Consider the following 26737-nt stretch of genomic DNA (forward strand, 5'->3'; position numbering starts at 1 on the left):
TTTTCATATAAGAATTTTAACTAACTATTGTTGATATTTATTAGTTCTTCGTTTTAGATGCCTTATTGACATTTATTTATGGTTGTCCTTATACGTCGCAATCATTTAATTCGATCCCTTTAATAGCATAAATAAAATTTACGGTATATTTTAATTATTTTATTAACATTACAATTTATTAGTTATTATTATTATTTATTAATTTTACTTAACTTTTTTAACGAACATTTTATATTGTTACAGTTAAATAATAAGCATGCACATTTGTGTGTTACCTAATAGAATATAAAGGTTTGACTTTTAAAGCATAGGTCGCATTCTGATGTGGCTTTAAAAAAAATTCGATTCAAAATTTCACGACATACTCAACCAAGTAAACTCAGGATTGTAGAGTAGAAAATGGAAAATACTTTCTTGCGGCAATCTTTTTACTTTCCTACTCTTGAAGTAAGAATCCGAATATTAAACAAATTTTTCTAATCAAAAAGATTATTCAATATATAAAAATTAATTAATAGACTCAGGGAAGGTACATTCGGAATAAATACTGTGTGTATAATCATTAATTGCATACGCCTCACCTGATCACGTGATTGTACCATCAAATGAATAAATTTAATGAGTAAATGTAATTAAAGCACAATATATAAAAAAAATAACCTGCAAGCAAACTGTACTGCATTAAATTTGCGTATTAAAAATTTCAATGTTTCACTGCATTATGCTTTTAATAATATTTATAATAATGGTTTTACTACAAGGGCAAATTTTGTCTATTGTATAAAATTTTTAGAAATTAATGGCAGAACAATTTAACATAAACTACTTTCTTACCTTATTTTGAAAAAGTTTGTAATTACGGTGCATACTTATCTATAGTAGGTAAAAAGTAAAGCACATTGTAACCTTCATCATAACGAATAAAAAGAATTCCGAAAAAATAATGTTCCAGCTCACCGTGCTAAAATAGTCTCACTTTGCATAGTAAAATAATCTAAAAGTGGTTTATGAAATTGAACATTTTATATTATAAAGTTTGTTGCTGAAAGAAATAGTACTTCTGATAATATTTGACAAACTTACGTTATATTCGGAAAAGAAGAAATGTTTTAATGTATTATCAGCTTTTAGTTTTCGTTCTCGGGGAAAAAAAAAAAAAAAAAACTGATTTAAAAATTAAAAATAAATTTGGAAACGTTTCGGGAATAATTACTCTTAAAAAATATTCTTTTTTTTTTTTTTTTTGCAACATTTTTAGAAAACAAAATGTTTATAATTTGCCTTAAATGCTTATCTACAGTACATAAAAATTTGAAGCGCATTTCAGCCTTTATACAGTAAAAATCACATCAGAAAAATCGCGTGCACATTTTGAATTAAAATGAAACAAAATGATTTTAAAACAAAATGAAAATCAAATACTTAAAAAGAAACGTTAAAATAGAATTCTGAAAAAGTAATTATCTTGCTCATTATGTTTCATCCCTTTGCATGGTAAAATTGTCTAAAAATTGTAAGCACTGAGTTTTGAAAAAAGTAATACTTTCGAAGACACTTGACAGATTTATTTTATACACGGAAAATAAGAAATGTTTCGACGTATTATCTCTCCAAGTTTTTTATGTACTTCATAATGGCACATGATAATTAGAATAATGTAGTAAATGCCTCAGGGGAAATTGTTACACCTCTGACAGTCATTAAGCTATCCTCTATTATCACTGTGTCAAAACACATGTTTACAAATACATATTATATTATATATAATATGTATTTGTGTGTGTATATATATATATATAATTTATTACCAATAAATATATAAATATATTTTTTTTTCAATTACCAAATATTTTTTATATTATTATTTCTCAAATATTTTATCATAACAGTATTTTGAATCTTGTGTTTGTTACATTAATTCACAAGTGTTTTGTTTAAAATCTTTGAATTTTGCATTTATTACTTTTAGTTCCAAATTTAGTTCCGGCATCCTGGCAGCGTGTCTTCCCCGTTATCTGGGCGCCCTGAGTTCGAGTCCCCCTATAGGCATGGTTGTTCCTCATCTGTTCTATCTGTGAGATGTGCGAATGTGCCCCCCTGTAAAAAGGGAGTATGCAAGCGAATGTGATGCGTGAGTAGCAAAATCGTACTCTTGACCCTAGTTGGCGCTACTAAAAAAACAAGAGACGCTCTCTCTGGACTAAAGATCAGCGGGCTTATCCATAGCAAGTGCCATCAGAAACAACAACAGTTCCAAATTTTTCATTTGATATTTTTGAATTTTGAAATTATTATTATCATTTCCAAATGATTTATTTGAAATACATGAATCTTACATTTATTTACATTTCTAAAAGTTTTACATGAAACCATTCCATTTCACAAGTATTATTTTCACATCCAAGTTTTTATTAGATATTTTTGAATCTTATATTTATGGTTTCAATTTCAAGTCTTTAATATGAAATATTTCAATTCTGCAAGTAATATTTTCATATTCAAGTTTTTTACCTGAAGTTTTGAATTTTGTGTTTTTATTTACAGCTAAAATTATTTAAAATCATAACTATACTGATATTTCATTTGGATGAAATTATAACAATATTAATATTATATTTAATCATTTATTACTTTGTTTCTAATTTAATAATTTTGTTGAGTCAGACTTTCTAGAATTTAAGAATAATATAAACAAGCTTCTCAGCCTTCACCAAATTAAGTGAACTACAGAATAATAGCCAGAATACATGCGTGCACCATATCATTTAATTTTTAATATTTTGTTGTTATTATTGTTGATTATTCACAAATATAATTCTTTTTTATGTTTCTGATATAAAATGATGAATGGGATTTCTGTATTAATGTCTGTATAATGTGAAGGTAAGGGAAACCTAGGCATCATTATTAATATGTATTTAAACTTGGATATCACTTTCAATATATTTTAAACATTAACTTCTTATGTTCATTAACTTCTTTTAAACATTAACTCCTAACTTTTAACTTCTTCGTATGGTTGTGTGTCAAAGGGGCCTGACGCACTTCCACGTCTTGTGGTGGTGGGGGGGGGGGGGGGGATTGTAAAGATAATTTAAAATCTTAGTTTAATCCAAATTAATTTCCAAAGCTTTATCTTAATTTAGCTCATAGTAATTTCATTCTCTTATTTCCTGATCCAATTCCCCTTTCTCTACTTAATTAATTTAAAAGAAGCTTTATGAATTTGCTGAATCGGCTAAACAATGAAACTTTCACACGATCTACGTATAGGGACAAAATACCGCTAACTTTACAAACTCTTCTAAAAGATCCCGGTTTTTCCTTGCTTTTTGATTGACATGCCATGGAAATCCCTATTAAAACATCACAGCATATAAGACAGGGATAATTTGTTTCTCCCTCTTTGTACGTTACTTTTTGACTAATCTGTTGCTGTGAGCGGACGTGCCTTGTCCGCGCCTTCTTGTAAATAAATCATGCCTGCCTTCCGGGACAGAAAATAAAGCGAACTTTAAAATTTCAATGAGTCTTCGAAACTGCATTCTGCTTTATACAAAATAATGCTTATATATATATATATTGGCAATGTTGCAATGTATTTTTACTTTTCTATTTCAATAAATTTGTGAAAATTTTATCAACGCCGTTAAATATTTTAGGTAAAACATCCAGTAAGCTACATGATTATTCTTCTAATTTCCTCATCTTCATGTTCAAATGAAACTACCATGCTGTTGGACGTCATTACATAATAAATGTGAATTTCGTCCGCAAATTTATTTTTGAAATCAACCTGCATCTTTTGCATGAAGGAAATATTGCTACGTCACAATGCAAAATAATGAATAACTAATGGTAGATGATTTGGACAATTAATATTTCTCTGGTTAAAGGTACTTGATTCCACAAGGAAGGTTTTCATACACAATGAAAAGCGAGATGAATCGATACTAAAATAAAGCTGCTTAATTATTATATCAATTTATCAGGCGCAAAACTTGCTTCCGTCACAGTGGATAGCTGTCGAACACAATTGATGCTTTTGAGCCGTATATTGAAGGAGAAATGGCGTCAGTACCAAGAAAAACTCTGTAAAATTATACTCCTGGATTAAGTGCTTGGCCACGTGTCTAAAGATCATACGGACATAATTGGAAACGGTAAAATGGGACCTCTTACCTCATCCACCGTAGTCTCCAGATGTTGTTCCTTCCGATTACCATTTGTTTCTATCGATGTCGTACAGCATGGCCGATCACATTTATTGTGAAGAAAGTTCAAAAATGGATCGATTCGATGGCAAGTTCAAAAGACGCATCCCTTCTTCGAGATGGTATCCGACAATCGGATAGCAAAAATATATATACATATAACTAGTAACGGACAGTAGTTTGAATGATGAATAGGAAATCAGTTTTGAAAAATAAAATAGCAAAAAAAAAAAAAAAGGAAGGGAGAGGTGATGTAAGCAAAGTTGTACACCTTATAAGATTAAAAATATTCTGCTGTCAGAATTCTTGGTGAACAAACTGATCGTCTATAGCAGTTAACCAATAAATATAAATAACATCGGCGAAAAAATGAGCTATCACACATGTAAAACAAAGTTTATTTTATTTGTACGATTCTAAAGCATCTTTTATAAAAATACAAATCAGCATACGTCAGAAACAGAAGTTTCTTTTTCAATTTTAGTTAGAAGTTCAACTTTATGAATGCTACAATGTATTTGTAATTGACCTTTTTCAGAAAATTCTTTATCACATAAATCACATACGTAAGGTTTTTCTTTTGTATGATTACGGTAATGTCTATTTAAATTATGTTTTAGAGAAAATGCTTTTCCACATATATCACATGCAAAAGATTTTTCATTTGTATGCATAGGGTAATGTTCACGTAACTTACTCTTGTGATAAAATGCCTTACCACACACATCACAAACAAACTGCCTTTTCTTTGTATGAATAAGACAATGTCTCTTTAAAGCAGCTTTCAAAGAAAACGACTTGCCACAAGTATCACAAACAGAAGGTTTGACATTAACATGAACACGATAATGCGCAATTAAAGGACCTTCGCCAAAAAATTCTTCACTGCACACAGCACAAGAAAGTGGTGTTTCATTCGGAAGAGGTTTATCTTTTGCATGAACACGCAGGTGATTATTTAAACTTCTTCTGCACGGAAATACAATGTCACAAATTTTACATGCACATGCCTTTTCATTTGTGTGTGAAACATAATGTCGAATTAAATTACTGCTATTATTAAAAGCCTTTTTACATACTTCGCAAGCAAAAGGTTTTTCATTTGTATGAGTACGGTAATGACGGATCAAATGGCATTTAATTGAAAATGCTTTATTGCATGTTTCACAAGAGAAAGGTTTTTCACCAGAATGGGTCCGATAATGCTGAAGTAATTCAAATTTTCCAACATATGCTTTACCGCAAACATCGCAAACAAAAGATTTCACTAAGACTTTAGCCATTTATTGTGCTCAGGAATATTTGTAAGGGCTACCAAAGGCTTTCAAATCAATTCCAAATACTTTAACATGAATAGTCTTGATAGAAGCTTCTAATTTGTAAGTTGCAAACTGATTTTTGTCGAAAAAAAAAAAGTTGAAAACGTTAGAATGATAATTTTGTAAAAGAATTTTCCCTCTCATACATACAGAGCCAGCAATATACTCTTCAAGCTTTTGAGGAACAATTATGATTTGGCATCCTAAGATGTGAATTTATCTGAAAAAGAAAATACTTTTTCAATGTCTCTATCATTATACAATTAATTAATCATTAACATTTTTTAAATTAAAATAAATAAAGATGTTTTTCAAAAAAAATTAAACATTTTTTTTTACAAAATTCAAGAAGTCTTTCAGAAACTTATTAAACTGATTACCAAAAGGACTTCATAATTTTCATCAACTACAGAACTTAGGAATTAAAGAATAAAGATAAAAAAAAAACTTTAAAATTTATAAAACACAGACATATGAGATTTCTCAAATGCCTAACAATTGTTATTAAATAAAGAGTGAGAAAACATCCAAAATACATGTCTTCTTTCAACTATAAGTGGAAAAAGGATTTTTTAGATATTCAAGCCATCTCGCATTCCAACGATTTGAGAGGCATAACATTCTAAGTATACAAACATATAAATCTATATATTCTAAATTCTGCAGAAATTTATCCACATGCACATGTGTGTCTGTGATAAATGCTTTTTATGATGGTGCTAAATGAGGTCTCAAAAAATATGGCAATGCTTTTCGTGCAGGGAAGCATTACAATTTTTTCATAAAAAAATAATTAAAGAAGCTTCCTTAAAAAAGATTTAACTTTCAAACTTCAAGTCAAATTAAGATTCTATTATATTCATTAAAACAAGTATTTGAAACATTTGAATTCATGTCAAAATCGAAACCAAAAAAAGTAACTATTAGAGAACTTCTGATAATAAATAAAAATAACAAACCTTTAAATTGCATTAAGAATGCATTTATGTAATATCATCTGTGTAAACTTAGGGAATTTCTTTCTGATCAAGCTCAAGATACTAAAAAAAATAAAATAAAAAAAACATAAGGTAATGCAATGTTACTTTTAAAAGTTTACAAAAATGCAAAAAAATATTTTAATCAAGTAAATCTAAAAAAATTATTCTGACATTTTATTAATTTTATAAAAATAAAAGCTTTTTAATTACATGGAATATATTTTGGATAAAATTAATTTCACTTCAAAAGAAATTAACAATTCAAAGAATTGTAGTCTTCAAATAATTTAATCATTCTTGAAGTAAATTTTTCGAATAATAAGTTTCAAACAACATTGCTCATTTTTCTCAGTGTTTGATACCAATTATCAATTAGTATTCTCATTTTGCATAAATTTCATGAGACATGCCTTATAAGTTCTAAATAAAATTTTAAGAAAAATAGTTGAAGATTTTAAGATTGACTGCAAATTCATAGTTTTGTGAATCACTGGATAAATAAATATTCAGATTCCGGACTTTCTCTAATGAAATCTTGGCATGTCTGATATCCTTGAAGCTCCATGTTTCATGAAGATTCCTTGCAACAACAAACACTTTGAATAGTTCCTTTATCAGATAATCTGTCTAAAATCATCACACTGACTACCTAACTGATGTTTATATAAGTATTCTTCCAATAAAAGAGTGTATTGCTAGAAATAATAAAATCTGCCAAGATAATTTAAATTCCTTTTATGCCAGAATCCAATGTGATTTATAATTATTCAAGAAATTGTATATAATGGTTTCAAATCTATTTATCAGTTTAATATCATGAAAAGTAAAATATATTCATTCTTTAAAAATAAACTTTTAAAATAATGAAAACCAATGTAATTTATCCAATACTTTAAATTCAATATTAACTCAAGTAAACTTTATTAAAAAAAATATTACTCTTTCATTTTCAACATTTTACAATTTGTTTGCAGTATAATAATATTTTAAAATCCAAGTAAAAGCATGCACCATATAATACTAGTAACACTGATCTTAAAAAATTTAACATGAAGACAAAATGTATCGGGGAAAGGCAAATTTTTAGAATATAAATTTATTATTTGCATGAGTATACAACATCATTCTAAAACTGTCACTCAAAACTCATTTCTAAAACAAAAATAATTCCAATAAAAGAAAACTCTTTTTTTTTAACCCCTTGGTCATTCAAAACAATCATTTCTGAGCAATCTTTTAAACTAAAATAGTTGAAAAAACTAAAATTGCCATTTTTTTATAAAAGTATCGGTAAATCTGCAAAGGCATATTCTTTAAATTCTTGTAAAATAACTGAAAGCAAAAAAAAAAAAAAAAAAAAAACAACTATTTGAGTTTTTGCTAAATAATGAAATCTATTGTTATTCATTTCTCAATAATAGCTAATATCAAAAGATGCATTCACATAAGGCTTCTACAATATTACAAATATGTAGAGCTAACATAAGACATTAAATGTCATAAGACTCCATTGTCAATAAGACTTTAAATGTCAATTTTTATCATTTTTTTTTAAATTTTAAATCCTTTCTTTTTTTTATCTTTGTACAACATTATAATTTAAACTCTCCTTATTATTTATGTATAATGATCACGAAACATACCAATTTATTTATTATTTTCCATTATTTATTTTTTTCTGGCAGGGAAAGGCAAATATAATTTTAACATAATATTCTTGAGCAGGCACAGAAAAATACTATTTCTATTGTTCAAAGAGGCTTTATTATTATTTTTTCAAGGAAAATGACATTAGCATATTCCATCACTCAAAAGTTCAGTTCTTATTATTACCACATATACTTCACAAGCATAAAAATTTTTAGTAAGTTTAACATTGTGAAGTTGCCCATTATAGGAAATAACCTAATTAATCATAATACAATTACAAGAATAAAAAACAATTATACAAATGTAATAATTCAAACACAAATTAACTAAACAAAATTACATGAATGCAACAAACACAAAATTACAACAATGGGCAACAAACACAAAATTGCTACATAAAATCTTAATATAATAGGTGATAAACATATTTTAAAGACATATATGCATCTTTGTCATTGTGATACTTATAAATGTATTCAAAATGGAAATATTATTGTTACTTGGTGGTAAAAAATGTGCAGAATATTATTAAAAACAATCTGATAATCAAAAAAAAATAAAAACATGGTAATCAGGATTAATTGCAAACTTTACCCAAATCTGTATCTAGCAAATGTTATTTTTGTGAAATTTGAGTTTTCATTTTTTATCATATAAAATCTAGTGTTTTGAAAGTGTGTTTTATATATATATATATATATATATATATATATGTTAGATTAGGCACCTGCTAGTTATTTTTTACAATATTAACTTCCCCTAAAAAATCAGAATAAACCTAAGCTTATCTACTCCCCCCATTATAAAATTTATTTTAATTCAAGTTTTCAGCAATTCTTTTATCAAACAAACTTTAATTTGTTTTGAGATATTTATGATTTTGTTTGTTGCAATTATCAATATAATAAGATATGATTATATGAAACTATTACACCTAAATCAGGAGTACATTAACTTTCATCTACACTGCATTATGAAGTGATCCATAGAAAAATGTTATAGGTAAAGTCTTTCAGAAATAAATAAATTTTTATAAAATAAACAAATTTTATAAAAACTAAACTACTTAAGATTTTTTTAAAAAATAATTTTAATGTTTGTTTTTTTATTTCTCAGTAAATAAAAGGAATCAGTAATAGTAAATCAAAATTTTAATTCAGTAATTTCTTCAGTATTCTTATTCTTCAATGTGCTTACTTATTTTGTTAAGGAATAATAACTTGTTACCTGTTAATTTATCAACTGTAGGGAGAAAAATCATTATTAACTTTTTGTAAATAAAAGTTAGCTTAAAAGTTTAAATTTTAATAAATTTAATTATTTAACTTTTTATAAATTCTAACATGAGGTTAACTATGATAGATGATTTCATTTATTTATTTTCTTTTCCTACTTTTCAATTGATGCACTCATGTATATTTCATATTCCATACAAATAAAAATAAACTTTACCATATTATTTAAAGAGCAAAATGTTAACTTCTACACCACAGGAATTAATATCTGTAACTTTCAATGTACCTAATATAATAGGTTTTGCATTAAAAATACTATTATTTCAATCCTCTTATTACAGCAAAATAAATATTATTCCAAATTTAATTCCCACTTGAAAATAAAAACTGCTGGTATATTTCTGAATGTTATCTCAATTAATAATAAAGAAAAATGTGTCTGTTTGCATCCCACAGACCAGAATGTTTAGTTCACAGTTGCCAAATTTGGTGCAGATACACTTTGAAAGATGGGAAAGTCATCGTGGAGAGATTTTTACAAATTTTTAATTAATATTTTAAATTAAAAATGGTGATTTTGTCTCTTTGTTTACTCTTGCAATTATTACATAAAAATAATTTTTACAACATTTTAAAATTCTCTCTACATATATTTAATAATACCAATTAATTCGACGTGTAACATTGTTCTGAATTTTGATATTAAAAAAAAAGTTCTTTATTTTCACTAATATATTTTATTGTTACAATGAAATCGAAAATGATTTCATTATTTCAATATGGATTCTTAAGTTTTATGATTTCTTCCATTACTGAAAACTAAAGGAAAAGAGTATGTTTAGTACCTGTACAATTTAAATTTAAATTACATTATCTCAGAGGACAATGTGCAATTTGAATACAGGTTAATCAAAGAGTTACATTTTTAATGGCATTATGATATTATTAGATTTAATTTAATTAGCAACAATCATGCTTATTAAAATTTAATGCTTGAAAAAATATTTCATTAAAGTAATCACAAACACAAATTCCCATATTAGATTTAAATGTAATCAAGCACCATCAACATTCCTAGAAAAGCAGCTGGTCACGAAAGACAGAAAATGATAAATGGCCATCCTGTTTGTCACTACTATTTTAGAATTTTATGTCTAATCCCGTAAAATAACTTTTTTCTTTTCTCATTTATCTTTCAATACCTGGAATTGTATTGATATTTTTGTTAATACCTGACATTCATAAAGAAATCCTTCAAAAAATAAGTAGAGTATTTACACAAATCAGTAATTGAAAAGATATATAAAAAGTTACGACATTATGATTAAAACTTTACGAGCTCAATACATTTTTTTAACTTTAATTTTCAGATTAAAATAATAACAATTCATAATTATCTTACATTCACTTAACTTTTTTAAATTATATGCGTGTATATCTATAATTATATAAATGTATGTACATACTTATTAATTATATACATACATTTACTCAAATTATATACATGAAAATAATTTGAGCCACATTCATTTGCTATCATAACAAATTTTATTTTATTATATGAGAAGGCTAGAATTTGTTAATTGTGACAAATCTCCACAAATATTCATTACATCGTGATTGTTTTAAGATTTTTTTTTCATTTACTTTAACAAATATCCTACTGTATTAAGATTTACTGAAATCCAGTTCAGTTGATTGATAGTAATGCAACGAAATATGTTGGAATGATTTATTTACCTGTCTAGTCGATTTACTCCACTCATAGAAAAAAAATAATCCCTAATTTTATTTTAAAACAATTCATACCATCTGCAGATAATCAAAATTATTCAGCAATTTACGAGCAATTATCTCTTTTATTTACATCCAGCATAAACAATCTTTCTTCTGTTATGCACGACTCTATAACGGCTGATTCGTTCATTCCGGAATAAGACGAAATCTGAACTGCAACGTGAGCGATATCCTGATCTATTGTGTCATCCAATTCCTCTATTGCACAAAAGGGGAATTTTAAAAGGCACGATTCAATTGGATATTTTTTTTAAGTATTTAAATGCAAATCAATATAAAACCCTTTTTAAGAAAGTTTCAATTTGACAAAATGATCCTCCTTTCATATTAAAAGTTATAAATTCATACAGTTATAAATTCATCGCACCATTGTCCACAAGACGAAATTTAGGAAACAAGGAAAATTAAACAAAATAACAATTTAAGAAATTATTATTGAAACGTATGGAAGATTAGAGAAGTACTTTAGTTCCTAAATTGTAAGAGTGTATATTCGTTTTCATATAAAAAATTTGTTTAAACTGTTTTATGAATATTTGTTATTATTTATAAAAAAGAAATAAACGGTATCATAATAATCTATCTATCTATACTTATATAAAGCTCAATATGTGTGTGTGTTGGCGCTCTACAGGCCAGACCGTTTTACCTACAGCTACCAAATTTGGTACAAGTATACCTTGGATGTCGGGAATGTGCACCTCGGATCCCTTTTTTTTAAATTTTTAATTAGAATTTTAATTATTAATTAAAAACTAATTTTCCCGCCAAAAAAATCTTTATTTTTCCCACCGCCAAATAAGTAAGGCTTCAGTTATTTTTTTCCAACACTAATGAGGCCAGAGTTAACATTTTTCGGCGGATTATTTCAAACGATTCTCTTTATTTTCTTAATGTTTGATGCACTTAAAATTAAACATTATTAATTAATCGATCTTTCAGGTTCATTCTGAAGTACTTTTGAATTAAAATAAAACAGAATAAAGGAAATCAAAAATTTCTAATCTGCATAGCGTTACCCCAAATGGCGTAGAAAAATTCAAGCATTTGCGTTACTGTAACTGGCGTTGAAAATTCACGCATGCGGATTGTGTTCCGATTGTTGAAAATTATTAACAACGGATGCGGACTGGATTTAAATTATTTTTATGTTAGTTGTATGCTTTTGTAATTAAATTGCATTTATGTTAGTTATATACTTTTTATATATGCTTATAGTTTTAAGTACATCATTTTTAAGTAGTTTTTTTTAACCTGTTTTCAACCGATTATTTTAAAAGATTCGTTTATTTTCTTAGTGTTTGGTGCATTTAAAATTAAACATTGTTAGTTAATCGATTTGTTCATGATGAATCTCAAAAAATTTTGTTGACAAATTCTTGAGATATTACATAAATTAAGAAAGATATTCTTTAGTGCCCATAAGGTTTAAATGCTCAGTGACTCTGTTTTCAGTAATCATATTACAAAAAAAATGCTTTGTTTCAGTAAAAAAAATATTATTATATTAATTGCAGATCAATTCTCTCCACTTTAATTTAAAGCATAAATTCTACAGGAGCTAACAGAAAATTAGAGAGATATAGATTTCGTTATGACTGACGGCCTTTATAATATTATGAGTGGATTAAAATTTGAAGTTTTAAAATATTTTAATGAAGAAGCTATTGAAGTAGGAATTACATAAAATATTTAATTATTAAAATTTTAACGAGCATTAAGATTGGCGAACCGGCTAGTCACCAAATGCGGCTAGTATTAAATAAATAAAGTGGTAGGTAATATGAAAAAGAACTTTTTTCGTATTACCTACCTGCTATTCGTATTCTGCTATTTCACCAATTTACAATTTTCCCCTCCCCTCACCAAACTAAATAAATACCGCGATAAAAAGAAAGATTTTGTGAGGATTATAAAAATTATTTAAGATAAAATATATAGTATAAAATAGTATAACGTTTCGCTAGAATGCATAAAAATAAGATATTTATTTGATATGATATCTTAAATTTGATTGAAAAATTTTAAATGCCTAACATAACATGCTCACATCTTTATCTTTGGTAGATTAACTGAAATTAATAGGTGTTCATAATTATGAAAATATATATTAAAACAAGCGTTCGCAGCTTATTATATTACTTTGTAATGCATGCAATGTAGAAAGGCAAAACGCTTATATAAATTGTGTTTTAATTAATTAAAAATTTAGCGTGTTCATAATTAAATTTTAAAGCTAATTTTAGCGTATTATTGTATGAAAATTAAGTTTTATATCATCATAAAATTCAAAAAATTATCTTTTAGATTCAATTATTGTATAACTTTTTCTTCTAATTTTGATATTTTTTAAAAATATTTTTAATTTACAACAGCAGATTTTATTATTGCAATGAAATTCAAATGATTTCATTGTTTTTATAAATGTTTAATGGTATATTTTTCTATCATCTAAAATGTTAAGAAATAAGAATTCTATTTTTATTCATTTTTTGGAAATGTCAAAAAGAATTTTTATTTACCTATTTTGCTTCATTAAATTTTTTGAAGAATGTATAAACAAACCCTTAAAGATATTGAATATATTAGTAAATATATTTGTTCAGTTGAATAATAATACTTATGTTTTTTTTTTTGTTGTTGTTGTTGTTGTTGTTCAGCATTGTTTATTCCAATTAACATGCTGTTGGGCTACTAGTACAATATACATAAATAATGCCTTCCCACTTAAATGCTGAAAGAAATAAAAAAAGAGGGAAATTACAGCGCTGAATAATATAACGTGCATTTAGATCTGTCAATATTATATACTATTATATACAAACTTATGAATGGATTTCATTCAAAATTTGACAGAAATCTACAAATTTGAAGTAAAGATCACATGCCAAATTTCACCCGTCCAGATGAAAGTATTTTCAATTAGCTTGTTCATGAAGAAACACAATTTCTAAAATTATTTTTGCGAACTGAGGAAGGGCTAAAATGTAGATTTTTTTGGGGGGGGAGGGCTTGAGTATGAGGGTTTTTTTTTTTTTTTTGACGATTACAATACTTTTTCTTTATATTGTGGTGAAAGCTTATAAGCCAGCTAACAGATACGAGATATGAGTATTACTTTTGTCTTGTGGTCTTGTTACTCGGCTGCGAACCACAAGGTCCCAGGTTATATCCTCGACATAACAATCCACTACAATATACTTCGCATACAAGAGAATTTAATAAAATAATACCACACAGGAAAATGGGAATTTTATTTTTGTAGCAGAGAATATTTTAAATAAAAAAAATGTGAACAAAAGTTAAAATGTTAGTTTACAATCGTTACTTTACAAACGCTAAAAATTTTCGGTTGAGAAAATGTTATTGTAATGAAAGAATGACTTTGAATTTTTAGCAATTTTAAATGAGAACAAAAATACAACTAAACATGATTTTATTAAACATAGTTTTACATAACAATTTTCCCGAATTAGCATAGCAAAATAATTTATAATTAGACAGTCGGGAAAAAAAATAATGCAAATATTTTAAGAATAAGGCTTACATTTTTGTATGAATGCGATGATAATGTCTATTTAGATAACACTTATTTAAAATTGCTTTACCACATTTATCACACACAAAAGATTTTTCTCTCGTATGAATATGCATATGATAATCTAAATAACGTTTTAGAGCAAATTCTTTAAAGCAAACATTACAGGAAAACGGTTTTACATCTGTATGAGTTCGGTAATGTTTAGTTAAACGATGCTTCTGAGCAAATTTTTTAAAGCATTTATCACACGAAAATGGTCTATCATTTGTATGAGTAAGATGATGCGCATTCAGACGCCGTTTTTCAGGAAATGCTCTACCACACACATCACAAGAATATGGCATTTCGTTCGTGTGATTACGATAATGAACCTTTAAACTACTGTTCTGAGTAAAAGCTTTACCACAAATATCACAAACGACAAACTTCTTTGTATCTTTTGTATGGGAAAGGCAATGGCTCTTTAAATGACTTCTCCGAGAAAAGCTTTTACTGCAAATATCGCAAGAGTAAGGTTTTACGTCTGTGTGAACAGCATAATGTTGAATCAAGTTACTTTTTTCTTTGAATTCTTTGCAGCACACAGCGCATACAAAAGGTTTTTCACTTGTATGAACGCGATAATGCAGAATTAACTTACGTTTAGCAGAAAATTCTATAGTGCACACATCACAAGTGAAAGTTTTAGAATTCTTTGGGGAGCAAATTTCGATATTTGAATCACTATTCTGCACAACAGAGTCACTTTCATTTGTTTTTTCACATATATCCATCACAAAATGTGATGGATGCGCTTTAACAAAGGTCTGTATCCTTTTCCTTCTAGGTTATATTTCCTTGAAAAGTCAGTTTTAACATTTGTCAGAGATAATTTCTTAGGACAGAGCCAACGTAATGTCTTGCCTTATGTCGAAGAAGCGGAACGTCTTTACTGGAATCCCACATGGTAACTGCCAGATGTCAATTTATCTGGAAAAAAAAATTTATTTTCAATGTTTATTCCTTTTTTATAGTGTTTAACTCGTTTTATTCTCAGTTGGTGCAAATTTTCAATTGATTTTAAACTAACTTCCCGATCAACTAGAAATCTAAACTTTAAACATAGCACAGAACTGGAGGGCAAGGCGGTATCAACTCGCTTCCTTATTTGTCCATCCGGTATGTAAGTTTTAAGAAGGATTAAAAATCATCAGTCTCGACAGATGTCGCCATGGCAAGTCGTTACCTCATCGGGAAATTAGTTTAAAATCGACAACAAAATTTCAAGGATACAAAATTAAAAAGCAGAAAAATAATGTATTAACATTTTTTTTTTTTAAATGTTAATACATTAAGTTTTTAAAACAGACTAAAGAGTATAAAGTAATAATTCCTAACCCCATACAAATTCTTCTGAAAATTTGCGATTATAAATTTAAAAAATTCACAATCAAAAATTAAATTTTTTTTATTAAAATAATATAATGAATTTGACAGTTTTCAGAATAAAAGATGTAAAAAAAGAAAAAGAAACACCTGACCTTAATAATGTAATCGAAGTATAGTTTCAAATATTTGATTAGACAAAATTTTTTAGAAATATTAAATTAATTATATAATTGATGTGCATGGTCAGCAATTAAGAAATAATGAAGAATAAGTCGTAGCAAAAGTGGTTTGTCGCACAGGGTTCGAGGAAGCCGCCGCGTGCCTCGAAATCTAGGAGAGGTTCAATTTCTATTTTTCATTTACTGCAGAGTTAAGCTGATGGCAAAATTTTTAGATTGCAGCCTGGTTCACAAAAAACTTTTCTCCCCTTATTTTTCTTTAAAAAAAATTAATGAGTGAATGAAAAGAGATAAATAAAACATAAGGAAAAAAAAATAAGCACTAACAAAAAGGAAAAGTGAAAATATTAAACCAACAAACAACTTCAAAGGCAGTGATATTGCATTTTCTAAAATATCTAATTAATTTTTTTTTAAAAAAAGCAGATGTGATCTCCTCAAGATTTTCTCTCCTGCTCTCGAATAAATGTATTATTCCATTGCATAAAGTTGTGGACTATGGACAAAACCGCGATACCTACGATTCTCATATTTCTATTTTCAGAGTCCCACAAATTAGAGTTCTGCAGTTTGTAGCACAGTAAAAATAATGGTACTTGGGATATATATATATATATATATATATATATATATATATATATATATATATATATCGAATTCCTTTAAAAATTGGAAAGTGAAATGGCTATAAGCTTCCTGTAAATGTAATCTGACTATCAAAAGTGTCATCACCATCCAGTAATATAGCAGGGGATGGTGGTGGGTGTAGTTAAACTGATAACTCTTAAAGGGATTCTGTGGAGGAAAAAATTTAGAAAGTTTACTCCACTTCTTTATAATCAATTCTGAAAAAAGTATATAAAAATAAATTCACAACAAAGCTGCCATTTATATTTATTTACCCCCCCCCCTGATGATCACTGCATGCTGCATACAAAAAGTCATGGATTATGACTTTTTGCATCCAGTGCTTCATACGAGTTATTCTTACTATATCACAGTGATAATCAGGATCCATTGCAGAATGTAATAAAAATTATGTCTCACAAATATCATACTTGCCGAATGCACCAATTTCAGAGGATTTTTTTTTTTTTTTCTTTATGAGATAAAGTATATACATTCAGTAATTTTTACATACTATTCTAAATATCCAACCTTCACCTATTCTCATCATTACTTTTCTCTCATTAACAAATTTAGATCTGCATAAACTTTATAAAACTGATATTTAAATTTTTTAAAATTGTTTATTGAACTTTTTTTTCACTGCTTCCTTTTCGATAGTCACTTAATTCCATTTAACTATATATGTGAAGTTATTAAATAATAGTAGATTTTAATTTGAATAAGTTAATTTTGGAATATTTTTCTAGTTAAATTGCTAAATAATTACCATTTGGGTGTTTTTTGTTATTTTATAACAGCAAAAAAAAAAAAAAAAAAGAAGAAGAAGTATGTCACTGAATATTTTTACAAAATATCCAATCCTTTCTTAAGCATCATTTACATCAGACAAAAAGTTTTGTCATCTTTTTATTTTCATATATAGGAAGTAAAGAGAAAAGATTTTAACTGTCAAAAATAAAAAAAATAAAAAAATAAAAATTCAAACTCAAGATTTTGACAAATCTCCACAATTTATTTTTACAATTTTGGTTAAAATTATTTTTAAATTTCAGTTGTGTATTTTTTATATGAGATATACTAAAAGAAACTTTTTTTAGAAAGTAATCGACATTAAGTTATGATTGCAGTTTGCCAAAATTTGGTACTTAAAACTACTTAAATAATGATAAAAAAAAATTATTTGACTTTGGAGGAAAAAAGAGGCCTTAAAATTTGCATTGAGTAAGGACCCTGAAAAGGCTCTATATAGATCTGCTTCCTAGTAAATAAAAGGAACAGGACTAAAATCATAGCATTAGAAATAGCATTTAGCAGTAAATATCAGTTTCCATTTATCAACTTCTTCAGATTACTTATTCTATAATTAAAATCACTCACTTTATTAGGTAACATTCTGTTACAATATAACTCCTGCCAACATAGATAAAAATATCATTACTAATATTTTAATTAAAAGCGTTCGAACATTGAGTGATAGATTTGAAATTCCTTAATTGTTCAAGTCTTATACATTTAAATCCTATACACATAGAAATAAATTTTTACATACTATTTTGCAACAAAAGATAGATTATTGTGGTCTAACTTTATTTTTCTGATTCAGTAATATGCCAAATGCAATAATAATAACAGAATGCACATTAATGGTTTTGGTATTCAAATTCTGTTGCTAAGGAATACTAGGTAGTTCTCTAAATTTATTCATATCAGAAGAAAAAATATGTCCTAGTTTCTTTCAGAATTTATCATCACCGCAATCTGATAAAAAATAAAATGCATTAATTTTAATACAATTTTAATATCTTAATATTTTAAAGTAGCTTGCTTAAATTGGTTTATTTTTATTTTCAGTAATCTGAAAATATTTCTGTCTTAATAAGTTATGGCAAAGATAATAATCAGAATGTTTTTATGACATCATGGTTTCAAAAAGTTAAATTGTAAATTATGGCATAATAATTGAAACTTGTGTAACTAATACTTTTTCATAAAGGTAATTAATATAACAAGAAATTCATTCTGATCATAAATTTTTTTCATATAAAATTATAATGTGAAACACACACACCATTATAGGCAACTTATACACCAAATATCCACTATAAATTTGTCTAATTTATGACTTTTTTTTTTTTTTTTGCTTGTTGTAAATAGGAAGATTTAAAATACTTATGTGTGAAAAGCTATTGATAGAATTAAGTTAAAATGCCATTGCATTATTCAACTGACTATCTCATGAAAGCAAATAGAGAAATAGTAACAAATTCGTGTTCTATATATATATATATATATATAAAGAATAGAGCTGAGGCTAAATCCTAGGGACGGGTACCGCCAAATGTGGCGCCAAACTTAAAAGATAGAGTCGCCAACGTTTCTTGAAAATAGTCATAATATTGAGAAATAAAATTCTGAAGATTACAGCTTCCGCGGGGCTTGTCGAGAAAAATTTGGCTTAAAGTCACCAAATGGTACCCGTCCCAAGAACTGTACCAGAGTTGAAATGATTTACCTGTCTATAAAGTTCAGTACTTTTATTGAATTAAAAATTAAAACTATTCCTGGTAAAAGTGAATTATAGTGTGCACCCTACTGCGCCAACAATGCCAAGTCGCCAATAAAGATGACGGACAAAATAAACAAATACTTCTGACGAACAGTTACGGTTACCATTTCCCGCCATATAATTAGGACTTTTTACTGATAAATATTGTTTTTATTTTCCCCATACTGCCTGGTGCCTTCTATAGATACATCTGTAGAAGGCACCTGGCAAAATTTTTTAACTTAAAAGAACATCCTACGGCTTTGCTAGCAGCGGGAGCGGGAACCTTGTGGCTTCGCTAGCACATTGAGCATAAGGACTGTGTGTATAACAGAAATAGTACATAACCAAAAGAAAAGAAAGAACGGAGAAAGAAGGAACATTCTCCATACAACATTTCAAACAAACATCCTTTTCCCAACTTCATCAACTCTTAAAAAAATATATTCCACTCACCCTTCATCCATTCTGCCGGTTCGATATCAAACCATTCTCAATACAAAATTTCAAACAAGCATCCTTTTCTAACTTCATCAACTCGTAAAAAAATATATATATATACATATTTAACTCACCCTTCATCCATTCTATAGGTTCGAAATACTCCCGACATAACAAATTATGAAGAGAACCAACCGTTAGAACACCAAAAGAATTACGAGAACTGCGAAGAATTTCATTGCAGCTGTCTTTTAAAGTGAGAATGCAGACGATTTTTTTAATGTGCATACTGAAAATTAAAAATTGCAATAGAACAAATATTTTCTGTTCGTATTCACATTTAAAAAAAAGAAAGAAGAAAATAACTTTTAATTATAAGCTTAACTTTCTTTATTTAATAAGCTTTCAATTATAATAAAGAACAAAATTAAAATCTTTAATCGATATTTTTTTAATATTTTTAATTTAACATTTTTCATAATATAATTGTAGTTTATGTACAACTCAACCATTTCAAAAAGTAGTAAACAAAATTAGGGTTGCTAGAAGAGCGATACGATGGGTTGCAATATTGGCGACAAACTCGGGAGTACACTATTCTTCACTTTATCACTACTCTTCCAAATTATTAAATCTGTTTCAAATGAATCCATAATATTAATTCTGTAATAATTATAATATAGAAGAAAAAGAGTCGAACGCTGATAAGCGACCTTGTTTACATCTAAAAAAACAAACAAACAAAAAAAAAAACATGTCATCTCTGCTGCTAAGCGGCGCGAGGCTCTTAGCAAAATACCTATCCTGCGTAGTAATGAACAGTCGTCGTTCACTTTCAAGAAGAGTTCTTAAGAAGGGATCGGATGTAGTTCCATCTATGCTGCTTTGAAGGCATTCGGATCCAAGTCCTTAAAATATGTTCAATAGAATGATGTTAACTGAATAAATGTTATATGTTTTAAAATTTCTTTAATATGTTTAAAAATTTAAAGTTCTTTAATGATTTTGAAAAATGAATTGGATTAGAAGAAGTAAAGTTTTTGAGAGATAATTTCAGGAGAAATTATTGTTATAACATGCAAAAAGTATGAAAAATGTTTTTATTATGTCAACAAATTATTGCTTTATTAAAATAATTTTAATCATATGTTTTCCTAAAAAATTGTATTGTATTTTCAAAACAATTTATAGAAAAAAATTAATTTAATCGTTTTATTTACAAAAAATAAAAAATCAAGTGCAATAAATTTTATTGATCATTTCTTTAAAGCTTTATACTAACTACTCTTAGAACATTTTACAATCCATCTTTCCAGTTTAAATTAAAAAAGAAATACGATGGCTTCTAATGAAAATGTTATGCAGAATATCCATTTGATTAAAAAAATAATAAAGGAATTTATGCTTTTATTTAAAAAAAACGATTTAATAAGTAACAATTTCCTTATTTTCTTCTTTATTTTATCTTATTTTAATACTGTGGAAAGATGATTATTTTATACTATGTGAGGGTAATAATGTGCCTAAACAGAGCTTTAATTCTGAAATAAAAATTCCTACATGTAGCCTGAGGATTTTAATATGAATTAGTAATTTTGCAATATTTACATGGTAGTCAGATATAATCATATAAAAATTTGTCAATAGTTGCTCTTCATTAAACTGCAATATTAAATTATTATAATCATATATTTAAGGAACCACTGATTTGAGTAAGTTGTAAAATAATAGACAAAAGGTTTTCACAATTAAAAAATTTACAATTCAATTAATTATAATCATCATCATGTATTTAAGGAAACATTGATTTAAAGAAGTTTTGAAATAATAGAGAAAAGGTTTTTACTGTTACAATTTTTACAGTTTAATTAATAATTGATTCAGTTCACTTTTATTCAGTAGCTGTATTATTATTTCAATGTAGCACGAAGTAATCGCCTAGTGCTTAAATAAACGGAGAAAATTTAAATAATATAATGGAACATGCATTTTAGTTGCTAGTTAGTTAATTACTAAAATCTGATTACATATGCTTCAAGCAGCAAACAGAATAACGAAAAAAAAACAATTTTCCTGATGTGTTCTTTTCAAATGATGGCATACTAACAATTTCTATTTCTATGGCAACTAACAACAAAAGAGGATTCTAGTAAGATAATTATATGAACTTCTTATGATCCGTTGATCTAACAAGATGTCAGTGAGATAACCTCGTCAGGTAACAAACCGGCGAAATGCAGTAAAAAATGCTGCGGTTGACAAATTGGGCCCAAGTGCGAGATGAAAGGTTCGGGTAGCCATGCAAATGAATAAGCAAAGGTAAGACTTCGATCGGGTAGTTTTTCTGAGATTTTGACATTTTCTAATGATGCGGCCCACCAAAATTTACTTCAATTCTTTCAAAAGCACGGGATTTTATTATTCGCATACTTGGTAAGTTTCTCATCCAAGGGTATGAAGATTTAGCATTCAACCAATAACAAATGATACACCTCTTGATTTTATAGCGAACAATGGAACGACGGTCTGGAATTCCAACGAGTCAAATGTTTCAAAAGTAACGGATAAAAATTGTTTCCTTGTATTAATGATTTCTCCATCAATAACTCTAAGTTGAATGAAATCTGATAGAAGATGTTAAATAATTCCTATTACACATGATTTTGATTCTCAAAAAAATGTATAAATTTTGAGGCTACTGAGGAATTATCTAACTCTTGTAAATAGTCTTATGTCCAATAGATCCATTTCGAAGAACAAATCCCTCTGATTTCTTAATTTTTTAAAATTTCGACAATGACTACTTTAGTTTCTTCTTTAGTGTCAGCTCCTGTTTACAAGTTGCCATTTTCATAAAAATGATTTCTAGCATAATGTGTGGCGAGTGGAAAGATTTTTTCCTCGACCATACAGAGTTAATGCAATGTTCTCACCGGGAGAAAAGCAGCACATGATGTGTCCATAGGTTAAAGTTTGTTGCTCGTTAGAAATTGAAGGATCTGACGGAGTTGATTGCCAATCTATTCTTTGATATTTAGTCATAATCCGGAACTAGAATTTGAAGATACATCTTTTGATGTCAGCTGCGAAAGCTACGTGATAGGATTTTAATTAGATAAGATGAGAGGAAAATACAATTTGTAGCTTAGGTCCAATCATCGGAACATCACTTAGTAAATTTTAGACAATGCATCCAAGATAACACGGCACTTTGTAGCACATGAGTTTTCATTTTGAGTCATATGATATGGTACATAAAAATTAGCTGTTTCTCTCTCCTTTTCAACAGAAATCGCTCTCCCATGGCCGAACGAAAGGATCCATAAATCGACAAACGTTTTCTTTCAATTGTGGTTTTCTATTTAGTTTGTCTGCTAATATATAAAATAGTTGCATAGCACTTATCTTGCTTTCATTGAGAATACTATCTTCTTTGAATGGGCATTGTATATCAAGATAAGTCATGCGTTTGGCGCAGCATGGCCAAATATGGCTTTTGCGCCACTAAAACAAACCAAACCAAACCTCTTTGAATGGCAGCAGACAAAACTAGGAGAGATTCTGATAGTTTGAATCAAATTCAGAAGGATTCTGAAACTTTTCGCACCAATGAGTTGAAAAAGGGAAATGTCCATTTGTGGAAATGAATTTGGTTTCTTTCTATCTTTTAAAAGTTTTTTTATATATATATATCAGAAACATTCATGACTGTTGTTCCCCTTTCAAAGTCTTATGTTCTTTCACATTGTTGTTGTTTCTTATGGCACTTGCCACGGACAAGCCGCTGTTACGAAGACAGCGATTTAAGCCGAAGGGAGAGCGTCTCTTGTTTTTTATAATAGCGCCAACTAGAGCCAAGAGTACGACTTTGCCACTCATGCATCACTCATTCGCTTGCACAACCCTTTTTCACAGGAGGGCACATTCACACATCTCACAGATAGAACAACCATGCCCAAACCGGGACTCGAACCCAGGACGCCCAGATCACGGGGAAGACGCGCTACCCCTATGCCAGGACCCCGGCCCTTTCACATTGGTTAGGAGAATAGAAGTCTTACCTCATAATGCACAGAAAAACAGCTGAACAGCAGTAACATTTTCACCATCTTCAGAGATGAATCTAACTGATCATGAGATAAAGATTCAAAATTTGTAATAATGAGAACTTAATTCAGAATTTTCAGGAACGTCTTCAATTACTTCATTTTTAAAATGAGATCAAAAGAAAGAAGCAGCGAGAACTTTTTCAGTACGTGTCACTAAATAGTTCATCAATTAATGTCTAAGCAATGATATATCTCCATTTGTATAAGGAATAGCTATAAGAATGATAGCAAAAGTAAAACTAAATTCTGATGACATGCAAGAAATAAACTCATGAAGACAAGAAACGTAACAAGATAAGTAGATAAAAAGACAGCTGATAATTTTCTATATATAGTACTATCAAATTAAATGTTATATAAGATTCACTCATAAGAAGAGAAAATAATCAATTGTGGTACAGAAGAATCAGCAAGTCAGTCGATAGTTGAAAACTTTAGATTAGAAGAATATTTCACATACGATTTATGCAGAATAATCAAAGATAATTGATACAACAAAGATATAAAGATACTATCTATACTAAATGGTTAATAATGTAGATGTTGAAGATTTTCTAAATTTTTAAGATTAAATAATTTGTAACAAAGATAACCAAACAAGCAGCCGCAGACACAAGGTATATCAACCATTTATTGTTAATTTTATATTTGTAGCTAATTAAACTTGCAATTGCAATCAGTTTTTTTTTTTTTTTTTCCTTTATGGATAAATCTTAATTTTTTTATGTATAAAATAAGTATTTAAAAAATGTACTTGGATAGTTGATGCTTTTGAAAGTAAAATTGTATATTTTATAGAGTTTAATCTATGCTAGAGGGATTATTATGTAAGATTGTAGACAATTTACTTTTAAGCATTTCTTTTAATTAAAACAATAGCAACAATTTTAAGAAAATAACTCCATTTTGAAAGTTAAAATGAAATTTACTTTAAAAAAAAAACTCGAAACGGTTTTTCGTCTAAAGCAGCAATTTTTAAAATAGATTTGAATGTTTCTATTTTTAATATTGTTGGAAAATGAAATTTTAAATTTAATTTCGATAATTTTCACTATGCAATAAAAATACATTCATATCTACGAAATTTTTGCTCTCGAATTTTATTTGCAGAATATTTTATAAGAAATTAGTTATTAAAAAGAATTAAAGTTCTGGAACATAGATAAAAATAATCAATTTATTGTATAAGTGAGTGCAAAAGTACGGAAATAGAGAATTCCTCTCTCTAATCATTCGAAGAGAGCAACAGCCGAGATCAATTGAGATCAAGTGTTCCAGAGTCCCTATTGTTTATCTACTAATGTGTTTTTTGGGATTTGAATTAATTCTGAACAAAAATAGAAGAGAGAAGAAACCATGGTTTTTATTATTTGTTATTATTATGAATCAATATCTCAGAAAACAGAGATTATGGTAAAAAATATTTATTTATTACTGAACTGCAGGTATCAATGCACCACAAATATATATAAAGCCCGAAGACTTACAAAAAGTAAGTGTATTAAGCAATGCAGTCAATTTACAAGTAATTTCTTTTTTCTATCTTTAAATTTATTTACAACAATTAACTGAAGTAGTAAAAAAACAATCAAATTATAGTTTTAAAAAGTAACTAAAAAATAGATATCTAAAAATTGATATCCAAAATACCAATAATTACAGAAACAATATTTCACAAGAGAATATAAAAAATCATAATTAAAAAAAAAAACCTAAAATATAAACAATAAAGCGGAATTCCCGGAAGAGAAAGAGAATGTATATTTATATACATCGATTTCAGATGCCAGAAATGTCGATAAATATTAATAAAGAATATTTAATATTAATTAACGAATACTAAATATTCTTTATTAAACTGCAATACAATTAGCCAGGAAGTTACGAAGTTTATATTGCACAATTTTCCGACAGTTCTGTACATATAGCCATTGAAAAATAATATGCTCTATTAATTTCACTAGTAGAATATTTACAAAAGTTATTGGACTGCTGCTTTCTTCTTCTTCATGAAACTTCATGATTTAAAAAAAAAAAAAAAAAAATCACATGATTAGAAAGAAACTAAGTAACATAAAAGAATTAAAAGAAAAATAGAAGAATATTGTGCCAGCCTTTATTTCACCATTGGAAGGACTTTTGCTTCAAATGCCATGTTTTTGATGAAGAATAAATTTTCTTTCCTTTGGCCTAAGAGCTTTTGATGATCAAATAGTTTCCAAAAACAACAGGAAATTTCAATATCTATATTAAATTGATTTCCAGTCAATCCAACTTCAAAAAAAAAAAAAAAAAAAAGGAGTATCCGATATATTGTTTCTTTGTATTGATGCATGCAAAAAAAAAAAAAAAAAAATGTTTGCACTTTTTCCATTTGTAACGTTTTTGTGAATAAATATTCGTTTTTTTCTTCTTTAATTTACATAACCAATTTCTGTTTTTCCAATATTCTAATTAGAATATTGGAACTTTCCAATATTCTATTTAGAATATTGGAAAAGTGTGATAATTCCTATCCCTTTATTTCTATTTTCATCCCCTCACGAAAGTGACAATTTTTGAAGACAAATACACTACACTTTATTGCAAGGCGATTTTCAGGCCTGACTGTTTTCTGATCACCTTTCAGCATGATGAATAAAATGTAAGGAAAACTTAACTTTTTTTTTCATGTTGACTGAACTTAATAACAAAGAAATAATTTCAAAAATAAAAATCATATGCAAATA

General features: G+C 27.7%; 1 long non-coding RNA gene across 1 annotated transcript; it reads right to left on the reverse strand.

Moving 5' to 3' along the window:
• Window positions 1-5507: 5507 nt before the first annotated feature.
• Window positions 5508-11316, reverse strand: LOC129988629 (uncharacterized). The gene is made up of 3 exons (XR_008785662.1): window positions 11139-11316; window positions 6493-6573; window positions 5508-5753 (listed from the first exon to the last, which is right to left on the reverse strand). It is a non-coding gene; the product is annotated as an uncharacterized LOC129988629 (long non-coding RNA).
• Between the last annotated feature and the right edge of the window lie 15421 nt (window positions 11317-26737).

The sequence above is a fragment of the Argiope bruennichi genome, chromosome 10 (assembly GCF_947563725.1).
Source record: "Argiope bruennichi chromosome 10, qqArgBrue1.1, whole genome shotgun sequence".
Classification (NCBI taxonomy): Eukaryota; Metazoa; Arthropoda; class Arachnida; order Araneae; family Araneidae; genus Argiope; species Argiope bruennichi.